The sequence below is a fragment of the Eretmochelys imbricata genome, chromosome 1 (assembly GCF_965152235.1).
Source record: "Eretmochelys imbricata isolate rEreImb1 chromosome 1, rEreImb1.hap1, whole genome shotgun sequence".
Taxonomy (NCBI): Eukaryota; Metazoa; Chordata; order Testudines; family Cheloniidae; genus Eretmochelys; species Eretmochelys imbricata.
Window position 1 is genome coordinate 176528749 of NC_135572.1, and position 24701 is coordinate 176553449.

Below are 24701 nucleotides of genomic sequence, written 5' to 3' on the forward strand. Positions count from 1 at the left end.
TCTACTATTTTAATAATTGAACGTTTGTGTACAGCAAACTGCCTCCTGATAGCCCAGCTTTGTGGACAGCTTCCAAAAAGAAGCCCTTGCTAGCTCTGCAAATCAAAAACAACAGATGCAGATACTAGCCACATCTTTTGTTTTCCTCCTCTGTCTGTGCCATCTCACACTCTCTGCCTCTGTCTCCTCGATGGTTAAAAATATTAACCTGCTGATATTAGAAACTTTAGAGTAAAGCCATGAGGACGAGTCAAAATTTTAAATGGCTGCACATTTTGTAAATTTATGTCCAGACGGTGAGTAGGGAAAGTATCCAGGTTCAAGTGCTGAGGCTTCACCTTTGGGACCAAGGGGCACACAGACTAAATTAAATCAATAGTCGTCTGAAACGAGATGTCCTAGTCAATCAGCTCAATTACCACTGTCATAGATCTGGGCTTAAGGTCTTTCCTGATTCCACTCTTCTAATCATTAACCCTTATATAGCCTTAAATAGGAATTTATGCTTCCTGTCACCCTGACTTCCAGATGGACCAAAGTTGAACTTAGCTTTTTCCCCTAGGCTTTAAATGATATGGGATAAGGAGTCAGGACAGCAAAAAATATTTTAAGTGTGAATATGGCAAGGTTAGAGGCATTCGTTTTAAACATACCATTATGTATTTGCCATATATGATTGCTATTATGCCTCTGGGAGTGGCTGGGTGGATCAAAGAACGCTGTTTAATTAACATTCAACTCAGCTGTTTCCTTGGAGATTACAAATACAACAGGACTAGTTGAATTACACTGGAGCTGGTCACCCCTTGCTATTAATCCAATATTACAGAACTCTTCCCCGCACAACCGAGTTAGGGACCATACATTCCTAGTGAAGGAACCTCTAGGATAAACTCTTTTCAGTCCATGAATAACTGTTAGAAAGTTTTTATTTCAAGATACCTTTATATGCATACTGGAGTTGCACAAAATCTCCCTTGTCTTTTTACATTTTGCATCCACAGTTTTCTCCCACATGCAACAGCAGGAAGGCAGAGCTGTCAGTCTCAGCCACGGAAGCAGAGTCTTTTAGCTCTCATTTTACGATTCACATTTCCTGCTTATAGACAAAAATTCCATCAATGTAACGAGTTTTTCTTTTTGCAAGTACTGAAAAGATCAGAAAGCTTTATATCAAAAACATCTTAGCAAAACACGTATATCTTTCTTGTTCAAGTTTTAACATGTTGGGTGGGGGGGGGGGGAGCCAAAACAAATGCTACTGTATAGCGAGTATAGACCCAGAACTCCAGATTACTTAAATCTGTTATATTCCCACCAGCACACTCAAAATAATAAAATAATCCCCATTACAGGCACAGTAACATCAATCTCTATATGCATTGCCTTTGTTTCCACCCAGAACCACATCTTTTAATTGCAGGTCTGTTTTCAGTTGGAGAAGCAGGATGTGCAGCATAAGTCCGTACAGCTCTATGAATGTTACCTGACACAATATGCTCTGTACCTCAGGGTGCTGACATAGTTGAATAGAACACATTTTGGTGCTCGCTATATTTTGGGGCTGGATCGGAGGGTAGCGGTGAGGCATGAGATTGGGATAGCAGCATTCAATGGCTGTCTTGATACAAAAGGTTTAGGCAAGGAAGTCAAGGGAAGCTGTTACAGGGGAGTATACCTGAAGGAGCTTGGGTATGGCACTCTTGAGATATGTCTTGTAAATCAGATCACATATTTTTGAAGTATGCTCAAGGAAACTTTCTGCAATATCATTATACAAGACATACTGTTATTGGGGATCAATTGTCTGATTTAGTGATTCAACTGGTTTCATTCGTAGAAGCGGAAAAAATTGCCTATTTCCTTTTAGTAAGATTCATCCTAGAAAATGATTCAGTGCTTAGCCTTTTGAAGGGGACCCAAGGGACTTAGTCCTCAGTCAGGAATTACTTCATTTCTACCTTGATTTAGACATGCAGACAACATGGCCACTAATGTCTTGGGGGAAAAAAGAGCTCAGGTTCACATCCTTACAGGCATGGGCTCTATCGACAGTGGCACAAGACTCAGAAAGAAGCTAGCTACTGTCCTGTAGGGATAAAAGGGAATGTGATGCATTCGGCACCAAAATCAGACAGAGGAAGGGCACACAGACACACGGCTCAGCTTTACTTTGCAAATATAACATAGGCAGCATTTCAGACTGCGAGCATCATCCACAAGGGGACAGCATTCACATCCACAATGGAAAGATGCAGTCTGTATATCAAGAGCAAAATGAGAGACTGCAGCGGCCATTGTTGCAGTCACCAAAAAAAAAGAGGCTTATGGGGAGGGGGCAGGGAAAGATGAGCACGGAGGTTGGACATGGAGATGTTAGATGTCAAAGTACCTTCGTGTCAGAGATATCTTTTGGAGAGGGGGGATTAGACAATGACACTAAAGGTGATGTTTAATATTAACGAGATTTTTCGGTGTGTGCAATATGTATACACACACACACACACTGTTAAGGAAAGAGGTGGTGGACGACAACAAGAGAGAGATACTATTGCAGGGGAATTAGACTGTATCTTCCTAAAAAGGAAGGGGAAATGTAAGTGATATCAAATGTGTGATTGTGGTGTCTAGGTTTCAATTGTTATAATCTGTGTGCACTCCAAGTGGGATATAAAAAAAACAGAGTTGTTTTGTAGCAGTGCAAGTAAGTGGAGGCTTACTGTTTAGCCTCTCAGTGTATCTCTTTTACTATATTGTTCAAGTGAGTGTTTAAGAGTGAGACTGAGAGTGACCAGTATGCCATACCTTTGTATGGCTGTTCATGAAATCTCTTCTTGTTGAACAGCAAGGAGATAAAGAGTTCAGAAAAATTCCAGATGAACTGAAAATATAGTATCTATTCTGTTGCTTCCTTGATTCAAACCCCTCACATCCACCCTTACTGTTGTTTTTAGTGACAATGTTTCCCCTAACTGTCATGAGAATTCCCACTTAAGCATAATGTATTTTATTTTAATTACATAACGTGGAGCTGTACAACCAGAAGCTGATTTTTTTTTAAAAAAAAATCACAAAAATAGTAATTTACACAGAAAGAGTGACCTTCTAACTCTTTCTGTGCAAGTTTGCAAGAATTCTTCCTACTTGGGAAATACTACTTTCCCCTCTTTTTGCTGCCTTTTCAGTTTACCTGTCCTTAATTAAAATTAATATACATGACAGCACAAATTATTGCAGCCTGAATTACTTTGGAAGTATATTCATCCATATTAAATGTTGTTTGATTCTATTGATATTTTTAATTAAAAAATCTTTTCATTTTTAATTATTTGTGAAACAAAATAAGCAGTCATATACACACACCCACACCCCTCTTCATTTTCAAGCAGTCCAAAAGCATGAAACATTGAGTGAATTAGTTTGTTTTGTCTATTGAAGAGCACATTATAGTCTGATTTTATTAATTATTTCATATTAATACTCCTTTAGTCTAATCTGAAGAAACAGCCTGGGAGTAAAACAAAACACAGAATGTAAATAAAACACATGATCACCGGGGCAAAAGTTTGAGTTTAAATTTTTTGATAGACTTTATTTGGAGAGACAGTCTACTAATCCCATAAGATTCAGAGACCCATATAGTCTTAAAATATTAGCTAAATATATTTTCTGAAATTTCTCTTTTCTTTATTTCCTTTATTTAATATATGGATAGCTATATTTTGTATCTATTGACAAACGTTCAGGAAAGGGTTTAAAGACGTTGTTTCTTGCCAGAGATCCCACTTTCCCATGCCGAAATTTCATCCTGTAGTTGCAACATTCAGTGGGCCTGATCCTGAAAAAAACGTGAGCAACTTTACTTAGGCTGCACTCCCAGTGAAATTAACTGGACTATCTGCATTGCTGTTTGCTCAGGATCAGGGCTAGAATTTATAGAAGAAAATCTGATGCACAGCAGTGTGTATCTTTCATGAACAATGTTGTTTAAAGGATATGCCTTTCTGACATACATTCACAATAAGTGACACTGTTTCCAGAACTTTGTTTCAGGAGTTTTCAAAACTGGGCTCAAGAAATGTAAATCTTTTAAAAAATAAAATATGAAACTGTAGGTGTTAAATGCATGCAAAAACATTTAAAACTTTCTAGACAGTGAAGGTTAAAGACTATCTTGCATTCTCATAGTTCTGTCTCTTCCTTTTCAATCAATTGCATTGATTTTTTAAGGGTCAGAGGCTATACCTTCATTGATCAAAGAAACAGCCTGATGCAGCGAAAGAGTCTGCCAATTCCAGACAGATCAATCACACCTTTGTCTGCTTTTGATACATTATGGTTATTTATTCTGCACCACCATGGCTTTCTGTCGCATAGTTCTTAATGTAAAATGCTGCTGGGGGACAAGAAAATGGGGAAGGGGGAAATATTCTATTATAAACATTTTAAGTGTGCCTCTGGTATTTCTGAGGGTGGTTTATGGTGGAACTTGGCCAGCTTGTTTGATTTCATTTTTGACTTGGAACAGAACTCTTGTTCTGGTGTTTAGTTCTCCTTACTGTCAGCATTGCGTAGGATTTCATAAAGAATACAGACAGCTCTTTGAAAAAGATTTGTGCAAAACGTATTTAAGAAAGTAATTAAATCTTGATAGAATAACAATTATGACATAATTACAACCATCACATTCCATATTTATCTATGCATTTGTTTAGAAATATGCCTTAATAGATACAATGTAACTGATATCAATCCATGGCCACTGACGGTTTTATAATTGTAAAATGAAACTAAATTGTCTGCTTAAAATTATTGCTAGAAAATCATGCTGAACAAACAGAAAATGTATCTGGGTTTGCAAACTACTATACCACAAGCCAGCTAAAGCTTTAAAATCTTACAGTTACTTCCCTGCTTTTTCACCTCTGAAAGTTGCATGTTATTGATTTTTTCATATATTTATCTGATCTTGAGATGCAGGCTTTGAATTTATTATTATTAATGGCCAGATTCTGATACTCCTATGCACACTGAGTAGTACTTTAACTCCACAAATAGTTCCATTTACTTGAGTGGAATCACTTGTGGGATATGGTACTAGTTAGTTTGAGTAAGGGCATCAGACTCTGTCTCCAAGGGTTAAAGCCTGTCATCATTTAAGTCAATGGTAAAACTCCCATTGACTTCAATGGAGTGAGGATTTCACTTCAAGAATGTAAGGCCCAATCATGTGAAGGGCTAAGCACCCTCAACTCACATTGACAGTTGGGGGCTCCCAGTACCTCATGGGATTGCGCCCTCATATAGCACTATAAAATATGTATAGTTCTTAGCAAAGCATACCCCTTCTTCCTCCCTCCCCAATCCTACAAAGACTTGTGATTAACTTTAAGCATGAGTACTCTCACTGAAATCAATGAGAATCCTCACTGTACATAAAATCAAGCATGTATGTCTTTGCAGAATCAGGGCTATTGTGCAATAAAACCTAATACCTGCATTGGGGAGTATATTCATCTAAATTGTTAGAACATTAAAAAATACTTAATAGTCCAAACTGTTGGCATTTAATTTCTGATTTCATTGTATCTAGTCTTCTAAATTGTTGTGTGCCAGATTTACAACTGCATCAGCATTATTATGCAAAGTGAAAGGTAAGTGATCTACAAAAGTGAAATAATAAACCTATTAACAATTTATGAATCTGACAGAGGCCATCATGTATTTGTATGCATGCTAAGAGACACATTTTAAAGCGTTTAACTATTAAACTATAGAACACTGTATTCTAATGATAAACTACAACGCCTAAAAGACAGAAATGTGACTGCCACCATCAGAGGCCACAGACCTTTAAAATAGTTGCTGGTTGACAACATTACACAAAAACATACAGTTTCTTCTGTGATGATATAAAGCTGAATGTGCAACATTTCTGAGGAGTTTTGAATAAATCTGTTTGTCCAACTTACTTTGCAAAGGCTGTGTAGAAAACAGCACCATAAACACTTTCAGTCCCCACACAAGGGCTAAACAAAGAGTCCTCTTTCTAACCATTTAATCTGGTAATTTATTTTTTCAACCATCACACAAATCGAAACACAGCTGTAACCAATGACTTGCAGATCCAGTTCCCTGCCAGCTGGATCCTGTTCTGCTGAAGCAGCAAGATTTTTACATTGTTCACGTCTGTACATCTGGAGAAATCGTTTGGGTTCAAAGGTGACTAGAAAAGCTCTTTAAATAAACTCAACCGACAGTGAACACTGGCCCAAGTATCTACAGAATCCGCATGTAGTTCCAGAAACAAAAATTTAAAAGTTCATTTTATCAAATTAATGTGTACATAGGAACAATTTGCATCTTTCTACATTTTGTTACTAAGAAATTCTAACTGAACTATTACGCTCAGATGTCATTTTTATTACAAACAAATATTTAATATCTCCAAAGAACTTTCCCAGTCAGTTATCAAGACAATCAAGTAAACATTTGTCTGTGTGTCATATCTTACCACAGGAAAAATCATAAAGAAAAAATCTTTATTATAAAATAGTAGTAGAAATATACTCTCCGATATCTATCTTACTTATTCCCTAAAGTCTTATTGAGTGTTAATTAAAAACAAACAAACAAACAAAAACAATAACAAGCATGTACTTAATTAAGATATGCTAGACCAGAATTCTCATAGAAACAAGTTCTTTAAATAGCTTTACTTCAATATTAGAAAATCTTTCTAAATAAATACATAAATAAATAGAAAGGCCGCAAAATCCCATAAAGAAAAATTGCTGCTAGTTAAGTAACAAAAGTGTCCTTAACATTTTAAAATGGACACAATAAATTGATTACAATGCATCACTTCCCTCAGAAAAGCCATCACAAAGCAAATCAGTTGCATTTTTGAGGTAAATAAAAATGAATATTGAAAGCTTATACAATCTGTAGTTTTGACTCTTTTTCGAACAAAGAACAGAGACTGAAAATATGTATATAACAGTTTCCACAGTATGCATCCGATGAAGTGAGCTGTAGCTCACGAAAGCTTATGCTCAAATAAATTGGTTAGTCTCTAAGGTGCCACAAGTACTCCTTTTCTTTTTGCGAATACAGACTAACACGGCGGTTACTCTGAAACCTATATAACTGAGGGGTTTCATGCATAGACTAGACCTAAAGAATATAAAAATACTGCACCTGTAACGATATCTACATTAGGACTTCAATAGATGCACAAGATTTATACATATGTACGGCCAATCACAAAATAAGCCAAATTCTGCCCTTTGATGCATGTCTGCTCCCATTGATAAATGGGATATATGCATTTCAAAAGGCATAATTTTACCCTAACTGCATGAAAGTCAACTTTAGTAGTTTAGTTTAATAACTTTAGTAGTTATTAAAAGTAAGTAAGTAAATAAATAAAAAAATAATCAAAACTCAATCAGGCCTCACTACTGTAACTGTCTCACTTCTTCCTTCCAGTGTTACCGAAACAGTACTAACAAGATCATCTGCTGAGCACATCTCTGTACTGGCTTTCCATTTTCTTCTGCAGGTCTCCTCCTCCCCATCAGTTCCATCCCACCTGTACCTCATTTCTTCCTACAGACTGTCATGCTCCCTACTTTTGCCTAGACTTCTCTCCTCAATTATCTTACAGAAGCATGAGAATGCACACAAACACCCTTGACTCTGCCCTGTAGTGACACTGCGTGCACCTCCTGCCAAAGCAAATCTTTACTGTGTCTTTAAAATCCAGTTTTAATCAAATCTGAGACTACAAGATTTATTATGCGCTAACCACAATTGTATTTTTATTATATGACATCACTGCAGGACCAAGGTAAGGGTGTTTGGGTGCTTTAACTATGAATTTCCATACGTTATTATGTTTGAAATTCTTTTAAGTGTAACTTGAGCTCTGAATCTCCTAAATTTGTAATGATTGGATTGGGGATATTTACAACATCCCTGAAGTTATTAATAACTGTAGCTTAACTTAGTTTTTATCTCAGACTGAATAAAAGGATGAAAATATCACAAAAGAGAGTGAAATGTGACTGAAAAACTAAGATGAAAGTTTCCAATGAATACGCTTATACTACGCTACCTTTTGGTTAGTTACTCTACCAAAATGACCAGCATAAATCAAGACTTTCAAAGGCACCAATTGGCAATTCATCTGCCATGTCCTGCGTTTTTAGGCCACCGCTAGTCCTTCATAGTTAATATTCTGTATTGCCAAAATTATTTCCCTCCCTCCTATTTTTTGTCACCACCATGAAAATATAGAGCCAGTCATCGATTACTCAAACATCAGTTTTCCCAGCTGGTCTGGTCTTTCAAATAGGGTTATGTCCCCTCACAGTTTCAGGTAAATTAGGTTTGGTGAATGGTGACTACTACTTCCCTCCCCAGTGATCACCACTCAGTAGATACTTGCTGCAGTTCACTACCACGGATAGAATGACAGTGTCCTGGCTCATTCAGGAACTTAACCTCCAAGACAGACCTTGAAGCCCAAGTCTTGATGCATTCACACTTTTTTTCACCACATAAAGCCAGAAACTCTGCTGAGTGAGTCAGCCAACTGGAGAACTAGCTCAGCAGGCTTGGAAGTTTGACTCAGGATCTTCTGAGCCTGAATGCCAACTTCAGAATCTGCTGAGCTAGCTCATCCAATTATCCAAACCCTTCCTTAGTCAAAGATTATGGTTGTCTCCATCTGAGACCTTTGGAAAACCATGTTTGTACTGTATATAACATTGAATTATGAAAATTGATATTGTATAGGGTCTTTCATACTGGCAGCATCTCTAACTGCTACGTGGAGCTAAATAAACTGTTTTGCTGCTAAATTTGAAACAACAGGACAGGGAGAAAGAAAACAAGAGGCATAGGCAATGGAGAAAAGAGAGGAGAATCGAGGAGGACAAGAAATACTAGAAAGATGTTCTGGCTGGTGGGAACTGTAGTTGAGAAGCCACCATACTAACAATAGCCAAAGAATACACACAAACGGAAGTCAGACATTTAACTGAAAGAAATTGTCATTATACTCTCTAACTGTTATTTGATCTCTTCATATTTAATTTCTTGTTAGGAGGAATTATACACCAACACACAAAGAACATACTTAGAAATATCTGGGCACTTGAACTGAAAGTACTGTAGAGAAGAACACGCCTAGTACAACAGAATTCTTACTAAAATCAGCTCTCTGATTTTCAGAGGTTATGGTTTTCCTGAACTGCACCTTTGTGAAATATATATGTATAAAGCTTATACAGGGTAAACTTATAAATTGTTCACCCTCTATAACACTGATAGAGAGATATGCACAGCTGTTTGCCCCCCCCCCAGGCATTAATACATACTCTGGGATAATTAATAAGTAAAAAGTGACTTTATTAACTACAAAACGTAGGATTTAAGTGGTTCCAAGTATAACAGACAGAACAAAGTAAATTACCAAACAAAATAAAATAAAACATGCTAGTCTAAACCTCATACAGTAAGAAAATGATTACAGATGAAATCTCACCCTCAGAGATGTCCCAGTAAGCTTCTTTTACACACTAGCCTCCTTCTAGACTGGGTTCAGCAATCACTCACACCCCCATGGTTACTGTCCTTTGTTCCAGTTTCTTTCAGGTATCCTTTGGGGGCGGAGAGGCTATCTCTTGAGCAAGCTGAAGACAAAAATGGAGGGGTCTCCCAGGGGCTTAAGTAGACTCCTCTTGTGGGTGGAGACCCCTCCTCTCTCCTATGCAAAATCCAGCTCCAAGATGGAGTTTGGAGTCGCATGGGCAAGTCAAATGTCCATGAGTCAGTTTTTACAGGCAGCAGCCATTGCCCACATGCTATCTTGAATGTCTCCACGAAGACTTCTTATGTGGATTGGAGTCTTGCAAGATCTATTGCCAGTTAAGTGTTTCTTGATTGGGAACTTAATTTGCACATTCCTTTCTCAAGAAGCTGATCAAATGCTTTACTAAGGCTACTTAAACTCAAACAAGTACATAGCCAATATTCATAACTTCGAATACAAAAATGATGCATGTATACAAATAGGATGAATATATTCAATATATCATAACCTTTACAGAGATATGTTACATGGCATATATAGCATAAAACATATTCCAGTTATGCCATATTTACTTTCATAAGTATATTTCCATAAAGCATTATGGGGTGCAACGTCACAGGGACCTCAAGAGGTCATCTAGTCCAGTCCCCTGCACTCGGGGCAGGAGTAATTATCTAGACCATTCCTGACAGGTGTTTGTCTAACCTGCTCTTAAAAATCTCCAACGATGGAGATTCCACAACCTCCCTAAGCAATTTATTCCAGTATTTAATCACCCTGACAGTAGGAAGTTTTTCCTAATGGCCAACCTAAACCTCCCTTGCCGCAATTTAAGCCCATTGTTTCTTGTCCTATCCTCAGAGATTAAGAAAAATAAATTTTCTTCCTCCTCCTTGTAACAACCTTTTACATACTTGAAAACTTTTATCATGTCCCCTGTCAGTCTTCTCTCTTCCAGACTAAACAAACCCAATTTTTTCAATCTTCCCTCATAGATCATGTTTTCTAGACCTTTAATCATTTTTGTTGCTCTTCTCTAGACTCTCTCCAACTTTTCCACATCCTTCCTGAAATGTGGTGCCCTGAACTGGACACAATACTCCAGTTGAGGCCTAATCAGTGTGGAGTACAGCGGAAGAATTACTTCTCATGTCTTGCTTACAAAACTCCCATTAATAAATCCTAGAATTATGTTCACTTTTTTTGCAACAGTGTTACACTGTTGACTCATATTTAGCTTGTGGTCCGCTATGACCCCCAGATCCCTTTCTTTCCTACGCAGTCCTTTCCCACTTTGTATGTGTGCAACAGATTGTTCTATCCTAAATAGAATACTCTGTATTTGTCCTTATTGAATTTCATCCTATTTACGTCAGACCACTTCTCCAGTTTGTCCAGATCTTTTTGAATTTTAATCCTATCCTCCAAAGCATTTGCAACCCCTCCCAGCTTGGTATCATCCACAAACTTTATAAGTGTACTGTGTATGCCATTATCTAAATCATTGATGAATATATTGAACAGAACCGGACGCAGAACTGATCCCTGCGGGACCCCACTTGTTATGCCCTTCCAGCATGACTGTGAACCACTGATTACTCTCTGGGAATGGTTTTCCAACAAATTTTGCACCCACCTTACAGTAGCTCCATATAGGTTTCATTTCCCTAGTTAATTTATGAGACAGTCATGCGGGAGAATATCAAAAGCTTTACTAAAATCAAGATATACCATGTCTACCGCTTCCCCCCATCCACAAGGCTTGTTATCCGGTTAAAGTAAGCTACCAGGTTGCTTTGACATGATTTGTTTTTGACAAATCTATGCTGACTGTTACTTATCACCTTATTTTCTTCTAGATGTTCGCAAACTGATTGCTTAATAATTTACTCCATTATCTTTCTGGGTACAGAAGTTAAGCTGACTGGTCTGTAATTCCCTGAGTTGTCCTTATTTCCTTTTTTATAGATGGGCACTATATTTGCCCTTTCCCAGTCTTCTGGGATCTCTCCTGTCTTCCATGATTTCTCAAAGCTAATCGCTAATGGTTCAGATATCTCCTCAGTCAGCTCCTTGAGTATTCTAGGATGCATTTCATCAGGACCTGGTGACTTTAAGACATCTAATTTGTCTAAGTAATTTTTAACTTGTTCTTTCCCTATTTTAGCTTCTTCTGATCCTACCTCATTTTCACTGGCATTCACTACATTAGAAGTCCAAGCACCACCAACCTTCTTGGTGAAAACCGAAAGAAAGAAGTCATTAAGCACCTCTGTCATTTCACATTATTATTTCCCCTTCCCTCCATTGAATAACTGGCCTACCCTGTCGTTAGTCTTCCTCTTGCTTCCAGTGTGTTTGTGGAATGTTTTCTTGTTACCCTTTATGTCTCTAGCTTGTTTGATCTCATTTTGTGCCTTGCCCTTTCTAATTTTGTCCCTACATACTTGTGTTATTTGTTTATATTCATCCTTTCTAATTTTATCTAGTTTCCACTTTTTGTATGACTCTTTTTTGATTTTTAGATCATTGAATATCTCCTGGTCAAGCCAGGCTGGTCTCTTGCCATACCTCCTATCTTTCCTACACAGTGGAATTGTTTGTTCTTGTGCCAACTGGCAACTGTCTTCTATTGTTTTTCCCCTTAGACTTGCTTCCCATGGGAACTTACCTACCAATGCCCTGAGTTTGCTAAAGTCTGCCTTCTTGAAATCCATTGTCTTTATTTTGCTGTTCTCCCTCCTACCACTCCTTAGAATCATGAACTCTTATTATTTCATGATCACTTTCACCCAAGCTGCCTTCCACTTTCAAATTCTCAACCAGTTCAAAATCAAACCTAAAGCAGCCTCTCCCCTGGTAGCTTTCTCCACCTTCTGAAATAAAAAATTGTCTCCAATATATTCCAAGAACTTATTGGATGATCTGTGCCCTGCTGTGTTTTTTCCCAACAGAGTCTTGGTAATTTATTTGCCACAGTAAAATAAATCAGCCTAGAAACTGTGGTTGGAATTCGGAGAGAGTAAAGAATGTGCTGAAAAGAGTTTAATTGCTATACAATATGTGTGATCATGTTATAGTTTAAAATGTAAAATTGCTGCAGTTCTCATAAGCTCACTGTGACCATTACAGCCACAACATATATACAGATCACCTATAAAATATACTATCCAATACAAGAGGCAACATTTTGCCTTATTGTTTGGCAACTAGCCCGCTTATCACTGATGTGGAAGGTATTCCAAGCATCAGCTTTTGAGCTTTTGGCATACAATACAAGTTTAAAGGCAGCATCTGGTGTATCTTTCATTTCACATGTTCCATGCCATCAGACATTGTGTACCTATCTTGTAAGTAGTTTCTGTGCTGCTGTGTTCTCTCAGACATACTATTTCAAACAAACATGCAAAATGATGAATATAATCAATATCCTATCTATGACGTATGAAAAATGGTGGATTGCTGTGATCTACTCATAGGGCCATGTTGGGCCCTGAGTTTTTATGCAGAACTCCCCATTGAAACAAATGAGTTCTGCTTAAAAGAACTGGCACAAAGGAGATAAAAATATTTGAAAGTGCATCAGAAATCCACAGGATGCACAGGAGTGATGGATTATGCATTTGAACCTATGACTTAGTTGAAAGATACGTAGAATTCACGTAGCCAGGCAGTTTGCACACTGACTGCACAGAGGAGTAGACTTAACAATGTAAGTTATTCCTTTCCAAGTCACTTGTAGTTTACTTGTGAAATGGCCCTCAGAGCACATCTGCCTTTTTTACAAAGAAGATTTGGAATAAATGATTGGTTCTAAACACCTCACTTTTACCCAAACCACAAACACATTGTAGTGAGGATACCATGCTGCATGTGGTTCTGAGAAGCTGCAGTCTTTAGAGAATGGCAGAACCATGGCATATATGGATATTTGGTTAAGAAGCTGCAATAAGACCTCTAAATAAAGAATTTATACCAAGTATCAGAGAGCCACAGTGCATATCTGAAAGAAGATATAGGCCCTCCTATAAATCCTTAGAGATTCTGGAAGATAACCTGACACAAGTGAAGTCAATGGAAGGTTTGCCATTTACGTCAGTGGGGCCAGTATTTCAACCTCTGAAATGGTGACCTATGGAAATAGAACAAGATCTCTAATAATTTTGTTTTTTCAGTTTTATCTAGGAAGGAAGAGTGCTCAGGCAGCCCACAAGTTGTGTGTATGTTCCTACTCCTGCTGGAAAGAAGCCACATGATGATGATTGGCAGATGGAAAGCAAACTTTTAGTTCTTCATTTCTATCATAAGTTGAGATATGGCTGTAGAGAGTGAGAGAGGCCTGGCTGGGAATGCATCCACTGAATGCATCCGATGAAGTGAGCTGTAGCTCACGAAAGCTTATGCTCAAATAAATTTGTTAGTCTCTAAGGTGCCACAAGTACTCCTTTTCTTTTTGCGAATACAGACTAACACGGCTGCTACTCTGAAACCAGCTAAGACATTGGATTTCCTGCAGAGCAGGGATTACCAGGTTGCCATATGGGGGAAAGTGAACTCAGAAAGAAATGGAGTGTTTTGTTTTTGTTTTTTGCGGGGTGGTGGTGGTGGTCGTTGTGTTGGACGGGGGGTGCAGAAAGAAGAAACTGCTACTTTGGTATTTTCTTCAGTAATTCCCTCCACTCTTTGTTTGTCTTGGTATATTTCCAGTGGGATTTTCAAGCAAACTCAGCATTGGCCTCTTCACTGAGTTCAATGAGAGTAAACTGGGGCCAATTCTGGGCACTTATGAAAATCCTAGCCTTAGAATATAAACTCGGCAGGACAAGGACCATCTCCTTCTATGTAGATGTATACTACCTAGCCCAAGTGGATCCTGAAACTGATTAAGGCCTCCAAGCACTTCTGTAGTACAAATAATAAATAACTAATAACAAAGACAGATAATCGGTTATACCATATTTATTATAATTATTTTTCCCTGTCTCTCCTTCTTGGTATCTGAGTAAGGGGGAGGAAAGTTAATGTGAGGAGGGGGAAAGTTAATGAATATGAACCCTAATTTGAAGCTCAGATTTTTAACTATATTTTTGATTCTTTAAGATGGCAAAGGTGATCTGGTGGTGCTTCCTCTGGTAAACTCCAGGAAAGTAGCTTCTCGATGGAAACATTTAAGGCTGCCTGGCACCTAAAATGGCTTATTAAATAATATTCAAAAGTGACTTACCATACAATATAAAATATTTATTTATGCAATTTAAATAAAAAAATAGTCCATTGATGAAATAGACAAGAAAAGCTCAGGGAATAATGTTGACTGTGAAGTTGCTGAGACATAAGATACAGCTCTGTATAGAGCCATATACTATTAACCATTAAAATATCTACAGTTATGCCTCTGCGAGAAAGAAAATCATAGTAGCAATAGTTATTTGCCAAGGAAATTATGAACAATTCTATACAGGGTTTTTAATGGCAAGCACTGTTGGCATTATTTATAGTCACACATAGAATAGCTGTTAGCTAAATCTGTGAGCCTCTAAAACTCTTTTGCAAGATGGAACAGCATTTAACTCACCAATATAAGTAGCAATACACATCCAGGGATCTTAGACAGAGAATGCTGCAAGACCCTTGTTCATAGAAAATGGGTTTAGTTGGGTCTTTATAGTTTTAGGATTTTTCAAAAGCATTTTGAAGAGTAGCATTGGTTTCAGCCGGTCAGACTATGCTATCACACCTGGCTCATTCCTAAGCTGGTAAAGTGAGCACTTAAAAGGATAAATGGACACAAATCAGATATTAGGAATGGCAACATACAAAAACCTGTAGGAGAACACTTCAGCCTCACTGGACACACAATAGCAGATTTAAAGGTAGCCGTCCTGCAGCAAAAAAACTTCAGGACCAGACTTCAAAGAGAAACTGCTGAGCTTCAGTTCAGTTGCAAATTAGACACCATCAGCCCAGGATTAAACAAAGACTGTGATTGGCTAGCCAACTACAAGAGCAGTTTCTCCTCCCTTGGTGTTCACACCTCAACTGCTAGAAGAGGGCCTCATCCTCCCTGATTGAACTAACCTCGTTATCCCTAGCCTGATTCTTGCTTTCATATTTATACCTGCCTCTGGAAATTTCCACTACATGCATCCAAGGAAGTGGGTATTCACCCACGAAAGCTCATGCTCCAATACGTCTGTTAGTCTATAAGGTGCCACAGGACTCTTTGCCGCTTTTACAGATCCAGACTAACACGGCTACACCTCTATGCTTAACAAAAAGTGGGTGTATTATTCCGTGTATTGCAAGGAAAACCTTAGACTCACAAGCTGAGGGCAGATTTATCAGATCCATCTATATTATACCAGCTCTTATAGATCACATTTTCTTATTATGTGATACTTTACACGGAGACCTCATGCCAGTGGGGTTTAGGCTTTATATACCCAGATATTCATTGTTTTCTCCATTTCACTAAATCAATCTTTTTTTAACATAATATATTGTATATAGTCTGATAAAGTTTAATCTTCCAAGGGTATCTGCCCCTATTTGCAGGAGGATTTGTCTAACTCTCATTAACATTAATGGCTGTTAATCCACTGAATATTAATGGAAAAACATCTCTAAAATGGATTCTGTTAATTCCTAATCTCATTATATTTTTTACAGTCTTTGATCTATCCTAATATTCTTAATTATATCTTCACCGGATGAATAAGACAATATTTTTATATCCCTTTAATTTAGAATTGTTTGGGGAAAATTAGAAAGCACACGAAGCATCAAGTGGCATTCCACTTTAGTGAATGTCTGCATCCTTAGTCTGATTATTTGTGTTTCCAGTCATGTTTCCTGGGATCCTCACAACTCTTCAAGATGATCCAAGGTTGAATTCTACCCTTAGAATACTAGAAAGGAAAGATGTGTGTGTCTGCTGTGGGGGCAGGAATCTGGGTTGATGCATAAAAAGAAAATAATTTCAAATATGTTTTATGAATTTACTCCCACAATTTAGGCGTGGGATTAAAGAGCTACAGGCGGTATTTACATTTCAGCTTATTTCCCCAAAAAGAGAAAAAATACTCGAGATGGAAAATTATGACTTTTTTCATAATCCATCTATCCTTTCTAAATGTTACAGCTAATGAAATTTTAAGCAAAGGAAAGAACTTTATTTGTGAGGACCAAGCCTTCTCACTCTTCTATTAGGTACTTTATCTCTGAGGACCAACCACTCACTCCTCTGTTAGGTACTTCATTATATCAGGGGCCTTCACCACCCAAAGAACTAAACTAAAACTCATGAATGGAGAGAGAATAGATTATGTCCTCCTTTGTTCCTTGTGACTGAACTCGATCATACCATGGTGTTCTACTGAGGTCATTTTGTCTTAATTATTATGTAAAAATAGTTAATTGGTTTGTTTCCTCAGTATTAATATTAATATTAATTAACTGAGGAACATTCAGGAGTTATTTTTAAAGAATCAGAATTTGCCCAGAGACATCTGACATACCAAAGTATTTCCCTACACCTAGAGTAGGGGATAACTGGTATGTGTGATAACTGAGTAGTGGCAGTGGATAAATGCTGACACATCAGTGAGAGCCACCACAGAAGAGTAGAGGAAGGTTGATGTGGTATCTATTTTTAAAGTAAACAGCAGGAGTCTGATCTTTAGTCCAGATAAATATTAAAAAGAATTACCAGGGATGAAATAATTGGATATTAGGACTGGGAAAGAATAGGCTAATAAGAAAATGTCATCACTGTTTTATGAAAATAAATCATCTCAGGTGAATTTCACCATATTCTTTAAAGAAATGATAAGGAGACCATACAAGGACAATAGATGGTATTCACCTCTGTGCAGAGGGCCAGCACAGGCCGATACATAATTTAAAACTGACCTATGCTCAATTTTGAGGACTGAAGTGGTGAGTAGGCCTTTATGAGGGCACGCTACTAGGGTGAATTTCACCCAGTATCAGTGTAAGCTATCTGCATTGTCTGTGTGACAATCAGGGTCCAGACACAAAAAGGGGAGAACATGGGGTTTGAACCCCAAAGAATAAGCAGATGAATCAACTAGCTGTATACAATGTTATTGTGCTATAAAACTAGCTTGCATTCTCCAGATTAAATCTCACTTTTACTATTATCTGTCTATGTCTCTAATCTCTCTTGATTTCTTTGCATCAACTTTCTGTCTCCATTGGAGTTCACAAATCTTTCAGGTTAACTGTTACCGTTGAGTTTCATTAATATGGTGTTCACTTCCTCTTCTAACCCATTAATGAAGATATTAAATAAGACTTAACTTAGCACACATCTCTGTGGAATCCCCTTTACTCTTCCTCCCTAATTTAACAATTTACTATTTATCATTATCTTTTGTTTCTTGTCCTTTATCCAATTTTCAATGCAGCATTTTTGTATCCAAGCCAGCTGAATTAGTTCGGAGAATAAGATTTTATGAGACGCTATGAAACAAAAATATTTAGCAAAACTCCAAGTATATTACAACTACATGTATATTTATACATTTCATACAAAGACTATGAGCACAATTTTCTATATATACAAATACATGCATTCATAAGCATAGTCTGTACACATATCTCATAATGGCCATTAAGTTTAGAACATTACAAGCTAAAGGGTCTTTCCTATCTCTAGATTCTATACTGAATTTTGTGGGGACTAAGCGGGGAAAAGAACTAGGTTAGTAGTGAGAATCAATATAAAGGCAGGATCTCAGTGATTGGCAACACAACAACCTATCTACTGTGTCTGTAATAGATAAACATTTCACATCTTGCTCTTTTTCTCTACAAACTAAACAGTCTCAATCTTTTCAATCTCTCTTTACATTGAGGATTTTTCATTGCTCTAATAATTTTATTCACCTACCTCTGAACCTCCGCTTATTTTTGTTATATCCTTTTTAACAAAGGCTGACCAAAACCGAACATACCATTCAAGGTAAGGGGTGCCATCAACTTATATAATATCGTCATGACCTTATCAAAATTATCAGTATAATTTTCCACCTGTTCCTTATGTATCTTGATAGTTAGGTGGTTGGTTTTTGTTGCTTGTTTTTACCACAGCCGAACATTGAGCATATGTTTTCACTGAGTTGCCCACAATGATGATCTCTTTCCTGAACTGCTACAATTAATTTAGAATCCAGTAAAGTGCATAAGTAGTTCAAACTATTCCTCCAATGTGCACTTCCTTGCATTTATCAACACTGAATTTCATTTGTCATTGTGTTGCCCATTTTTGTTGCTTTGATGGGTCACTTTGATGTTCCTCAGAGTCTTCTTTGGACGTGACTAACATAAATAATTGTGTCATCTGCAAATGTTGCCATCTTACTTCTCACCCCTTTTTCCAGATCATTAATAAACATATTAAACAACATCTGCCCTAGCATTGAAATCTTGCAGCACCCCATTGTTAACTTTTTGCTCTGATGAAAACTGGCTATTCATTCTTGTTCTGTTTCTTAGCCAGTTTCTAATCCATGAGAGAACATTACTGCTCACCAAGTGATTCCATGGCTTCTTTAATAGTCTCTCATGAGGGATTTTGTAAAAGTCAAAGAAAATTATGTCAGCTGACTCTCCTTTTTCTTGTGTTTTAATAACATGGTTAGTTTCTATTATGATCATCTCAGTATTTTATAATTAAATTTTAAATAATAGTTTCTCCCCCTTTTCCTTGTCTTGAAGTAAGTTTAACTGGTTTAATCCAAAACAGCTTTCTAAAAACTAACCACAATATTTGCTACCCTCCAATTCTCCAGGGTAGTGTCTGTACCTTATCCAGATGTGAGCAACAATAGCTGGTCAGAATTTGGCTCATGTCCTCTATTGCTCTTTCCCAAAAGTAATTTTCCTTTCTGGAAATACTGAACTGGATTATCCTCCTCTTGGAATATAAAGGTTCAGAGACCATCCTTGTTACATTAACTCTCCAGATATACCAGAAGCAAAGGAACTTGAAGCAATAATTTTCTAAGCAGCACCAGACTTGAATACACATTTAAGTTCAGAGACCTAAACTGAAACCCTAGATCCAAACCCTTCCAAACTTTTCTCTTTTTGGGGACTTTGAACTTGCATCCAAATTTCACAGCTGGTCCCATTCACTGTAATGTGCCAAACCAAAAACACCCCAGAACCATGGGGTGCTTGAAATCCAGATCTGAATTTTGCAATTTGAGCTCAGTTAGTTCTCACCGCATACTGTGATGAGTTAAAAGAACACTGTGAACGTAAAAGCTATGGGTGAGATTCTGTGCTGTAAAGCACAGAACTTCCTGAGCAGGGAAGAAGAGGGCTAACATGGCTTTACACCAACTTTGTGCCATCTCCATCTTGCACTGCTCTGGAGTGGGCATAATTTAGATGGCTCTGTGGGGCTTGTCTAAGTTATGGCAGCCTGATCCCAGCTACCCATGGCCACAGTACTGGCTGGAATCTCCGCAGTGGTTTATGCTGTGGCCTTGCCTGTGACATGGCCCTCCTGCCTCTGCAACAACCCATATGTCAGGGATTGATAGGAGGTCTTCAGATGATAGTCTGATGTCTGTCTTCCTCAATTCTAGGGTCAAGACAATTCTCCCCCAGTCAGATCCAGTGCTTTTAGGCCCCTTTACATCACTCTGGCTGCTTTACAGCATAAAGGGGCTGGAGCAGGGGTGAGGCGAGATCTCATCCCATATGTTGCAGGCAGATACACTTCTTTGCCTACATTATCAATAACGATCATCTTAGATTATTAAAAGAATTTTTAAAAATCACTTTTTCGGTCACTATTCATTCTCTTGGTTTACTTCATGCTGTGGTGTGTTAAGGACTGTGTTGGAATGGCAAGCTGTCACTTCAAGTGCTGGGCGTTTTCTGATCTTGCTTGCAGGCTAGAGGCTCTGTAGTGAATCATCCGGGGGCAGCAGTCAGTCTGGAAAGAGCCAGCTTAGACAATGGTATGGTGAGTGTGACTCGCTGCCGTAGGAAGCAGCTTGCTTTGTCTTTCTCTGTGCTTGGGTCTTGCATGTTTATCGTTTTAAATTCTAAGAAATAAGCTAGTGTTATATTGTCACCTTCCAGCAAGAGTATTTATGTTTTTATCTAACTTCTCTGTGTGTATGCTATGGACACAACACTGACATTCCTCTCACCATTAACAGTGAAAATCAGTGATGTCAGTTTTAGTTTTGTATATGGTCGGTTTTCCTTTCAGAATCTATAGCGCTGCAATATTCAGGTTCCACACAATGCTGGGGAATGTTGTTCATGTATTTGAAAACAAATGCTGGTATATGTGGGGGTTTTTTCCTCCACAAAATGGACACATTCACATTGCTATTATGGTTTTATTTTGCAAAATTAAATTTTAGGTCAAATTTAAGTTGGCTGTCTTTAAGTAAAAATAGGTGCTACTTGTAGGTAAAATAGGTATTGCATTTGTGTCAATACTTGCAAACCAAAAACCTGTGTTTTAATTTGCATTCCCCTTTTGACTGGGGAGAATATTCTGACAAGGTCAGGCCAGATGGCTACAGGAGAGTGATTCTATTGGGATCCAGGAAGTGGGTGGGCAGAAGCCCACCCACTGCTAAAGGATCCTGCCCCCCAGCTACAGGAGAGTGATAGAAGGTAGATATATTAGCCCCAGATTAAGCAGGTCCCTTTTCCCTGAGTAAGCTAATAGGCTATTCCAGAACAATCAGGAAGTTGCTGGAATCAATGAAGGCAGGCTAATTAGGACACCTGGAGCCAATCAAGAAGCTACCAGAATCATTTAGGACAGGCAGGCTAATCAGGGCACCTGGTTTTAAAAAGGACCTCACTTCAGTTAGTGAGGTACGTGCGAGGAGCTGGGAGCAAGAGGTGTGCAAGAAGCTGAGAGTCAGTAGGCATACTGCTGGAGGACTGAGAAGTACAAGCTTTATCAGACATCAGGAGGAAGGTCTTTTGGTGAGGATAAAGAAGGTGTTGGGAGGAGGCCATGAGGAAGTAGCCCAAGGAGTTGCAGCGGTAATGCAGCTGTTACAGGAGACACTGTAGACAGCTGCAATCCACAGGGCCCTGGGTTAGTAGAGGGCGAGCCCGGGTTCCCCAAATCCCTATTTGATATAAGAGGAATTGATCTGGACTGTGGGTCCCACCACAGGGGAAGGTCTCTGGCCTGTCCCCCGACCCATTAGGTGGGCCAGCAGAGACTGCAGGGATTGTTCTCCTCTTTTCCCCATGCTGGCCAGTGATGAGGTTAGCCGAGTGAACGGCAGGTTTGTGCCACTAACAAAAGGAGCCAAACTGAGGACTCTGAGGCAAGCAGAATCCACCAGTAAGCACAGAACCCAGCAAGGCAGAGGAGGAACTTTATCACTATATCTATCTATCCCAGTGTTAGGGAGGAACATGCTGGGGGTGGGGATGAAGCATCCAAGCTAATTGCTGAAGCCTCTTTGAAGCAGGTATCCAGTGCAGGTATCCATTACAGAGGGGATAAGGTTCCCTAATAAACAGGAATTGGAAGTGGACTTAAGGGAAGTCTTACCCTAAAGAAGCTGAGGAACAAGCTTGGAGCTCCTAATGTCTGGTACAGCAAAGAGACAAGTCCTTACCCCGAACCCTTAAGCCTCATACTAGCTGGGACCAGCTGTGGAATGATGGTGGGGTGATGGCAGTCCTACCAAGTGGAAATGATTAAGGAAGGAATCATGACCTGCACTGTATGAATTATTGCCTAATAGTTCCCAGATGAGTTAAGTAATATAGTTGAGGCCTAAACAAACCACATCCCTTGTATCTTATCTTTCTTTCCACCTCTGCAGTACAATAGGTGTTGCATATTTGCCAACACTTTCAAATTTGCCAACACTTTCAAACCAAAAATCTGTAGGTTTTACTTTGCAGTCATTTCCATAGATTTCCATAAGTTTACATAAACAGTCGCCCATTTGCTATACTCACACCCACTTTATACAATTATTCCACAACTGTTTTCACTCCATTCTAGTCTTTCCACTCCTTATATTCCACACTTCCCAGACATAACTGACTTTGCACTGGCATGACATATATTCCTAAACATTTTCTAAGCACCTTTCTTGAAAAGGATAACCTGGCTTACATTCTCATGAAATTCTTGGGCTTCTTTTCTCATATTATTGTATATATTTTGAAGACTTGTATTCATTTCCAAGGAGAGCCCTAGGACTGGTTCCCCCTCTTTTGGTGACTATTTGTATCTTAAAAAGGAACAATAAAGCCCCATGTTGAAGAAGGAACATGTGTGAACGTGTTACATAGCTGTTTTCAAATATTACATTGGTATTTATTATCCAGTCTATGTGGACCAAACTTTACAGTTATTACGCAGCAAGGACTCCCATTTAGTTAGTTAGTTTAGTTTAGTTTATAAAAGATGTTACTGACTTAAGGCCAGACTCTCCCAAACCTTTATATGGATGTGCACAGCAGGGGAACAGATAAGAAGACAACACAGAGCTTTATCTTCTGGATAAGCACTAAGCAGAATTGCAGTCCCTGAACTCAAGGGAACGCAGGGACTTTCCCAGAGCTACATGTAGTGGGGAGGCAGGCCCAGGCCCACATGCTAACTCTGTACTGGGATCAGAGGAATGGGGGGAGAAACCGTACCTCAAAGGTGTATAATAATGGCCATGCTGGGCAGCTCCAGGAAGCATTCTGCATCACTGAGGTAGAATACCTCCCATAGCTCCACACTGCTCTTTACTATGGGCTGTGCCTTAAAGCCAACGCTTAGTCTTTAGGACCCAGTTCCGATACCAAGACTCAAGCTGAGTAGTTTCTTATTCCTCATGTTGTCCCAGGGAAATCAAAGGGACTACAGTAAATACTACTTAGTGCAAGCGTATCAGGATCAGGACCTTACAGAATGAATAATGATGATTTTTAATGAAAAATATTTTTGAAAGATAATTTAACTTTTTTAAAATTGAAATAAAATTTTGTATTTATATGTTGCTAATTCTTTATTTTATTCCCGTTTTAGTGTCTTAAATTGCTCATGTGGATGTTTTGTTCTGGTTTCTTTACAGTTTCTGAATTGTTTGTAGAATTTTAGATTTTACACAGATGTTTTCCCCTGTAGGAAGTGACATACTTAAAATGCTCATCTGTGCTGGAAAAGCTCAGACCAGGGCCTAATTAACATCCTTACTGTGAGAACACCACAAACTCAAACACAAATGTAAGGGACAAAAGATGGGTCTTTCAACATGTCCGGAAGGTTAACAGACGATGGTGGGTTTAGTGAACCCAGAAAAGAAACTAATTCCAGAGAAGAGCCTCCATGGAAGATGCCCTGCCAATAACCATCTCCTGTTTGTTCCAAAGGAGTTCCAGTTGATCTCAACTGAGTCATTATGGCACAGGGAAAGAGGAAATGTCTCAAACCAGATCCCAAAACATTTAGACCTTTATAAGTTAAAGCCAAGACCATGAATTCCAATCAGAAACTGACAGTGGTGTAACAGTGAGGTCAATGGGATATTTGCTTGAATAAGGTCTACAGGATTTGGCCCTATGTTAAACACAATATGAGGAGAAATTTTAGTTCATCAGCCTAAATTTGCCATTATGTTATGATTGGCCTCAGCTTTAGCATGTCATCAGCACTGCTAATAAAACAAATGGCATGAAATTGCAATAGGTTTTGGCAAGTGTGGAAGCAATATTTAAAGAAAAAATTAAAACTTTCATTTTACTTGGATATTTCTAAATATTAAAGTCTAGATCTTTAAAACTTTCAATACTGACAAGACATAGACTCTTCTTTTGAATAATGAAAATACATCCTGAAACAAAGGAACAGTCGATTGTGCTCAGGCTAGTCAGTAGAATTTCTGCTGCACAGAATTTCTGCTGTGGACTTTTAAATTAGGCATGAGTTTGGCTGTCAGGAGACTTGTACTCTAATCCTGGTAGTGACACTGACTTCTAGTATGAGCTTACAAATCACTTAACTTTTCTGAGCCTCCATTTCACCTTCTGTATAATGGGGATAGTGATATTTTCCTGCTGCATAGGGATGTAA

The 24701-nt window shown here is 38.4% G+C and overlaps 1 long non-coding RNA gene across 1 annotated transcript in view; it reads right to left on the reverse strand.

Annotated features, from left to right (window-relative positions):
* Positions 1 to 3719: 3719 nt before the first annotated feature.
* The window catches only part of LOC144259098 (uncharacterized), a 71822-nt gene continuing 50840 nt past the window's right edge, over positions 3720 to 24701 (reverse strand). The window contains exon 4 of the long non-coding RNA XR_013344821.1: positions 3720 to 3838. This is a non-coding gene — a long non-coding RNA (uncharacterized LOC144259098). The remainder of the gene's footprint in view (positions 3839 to 24701) is intronic.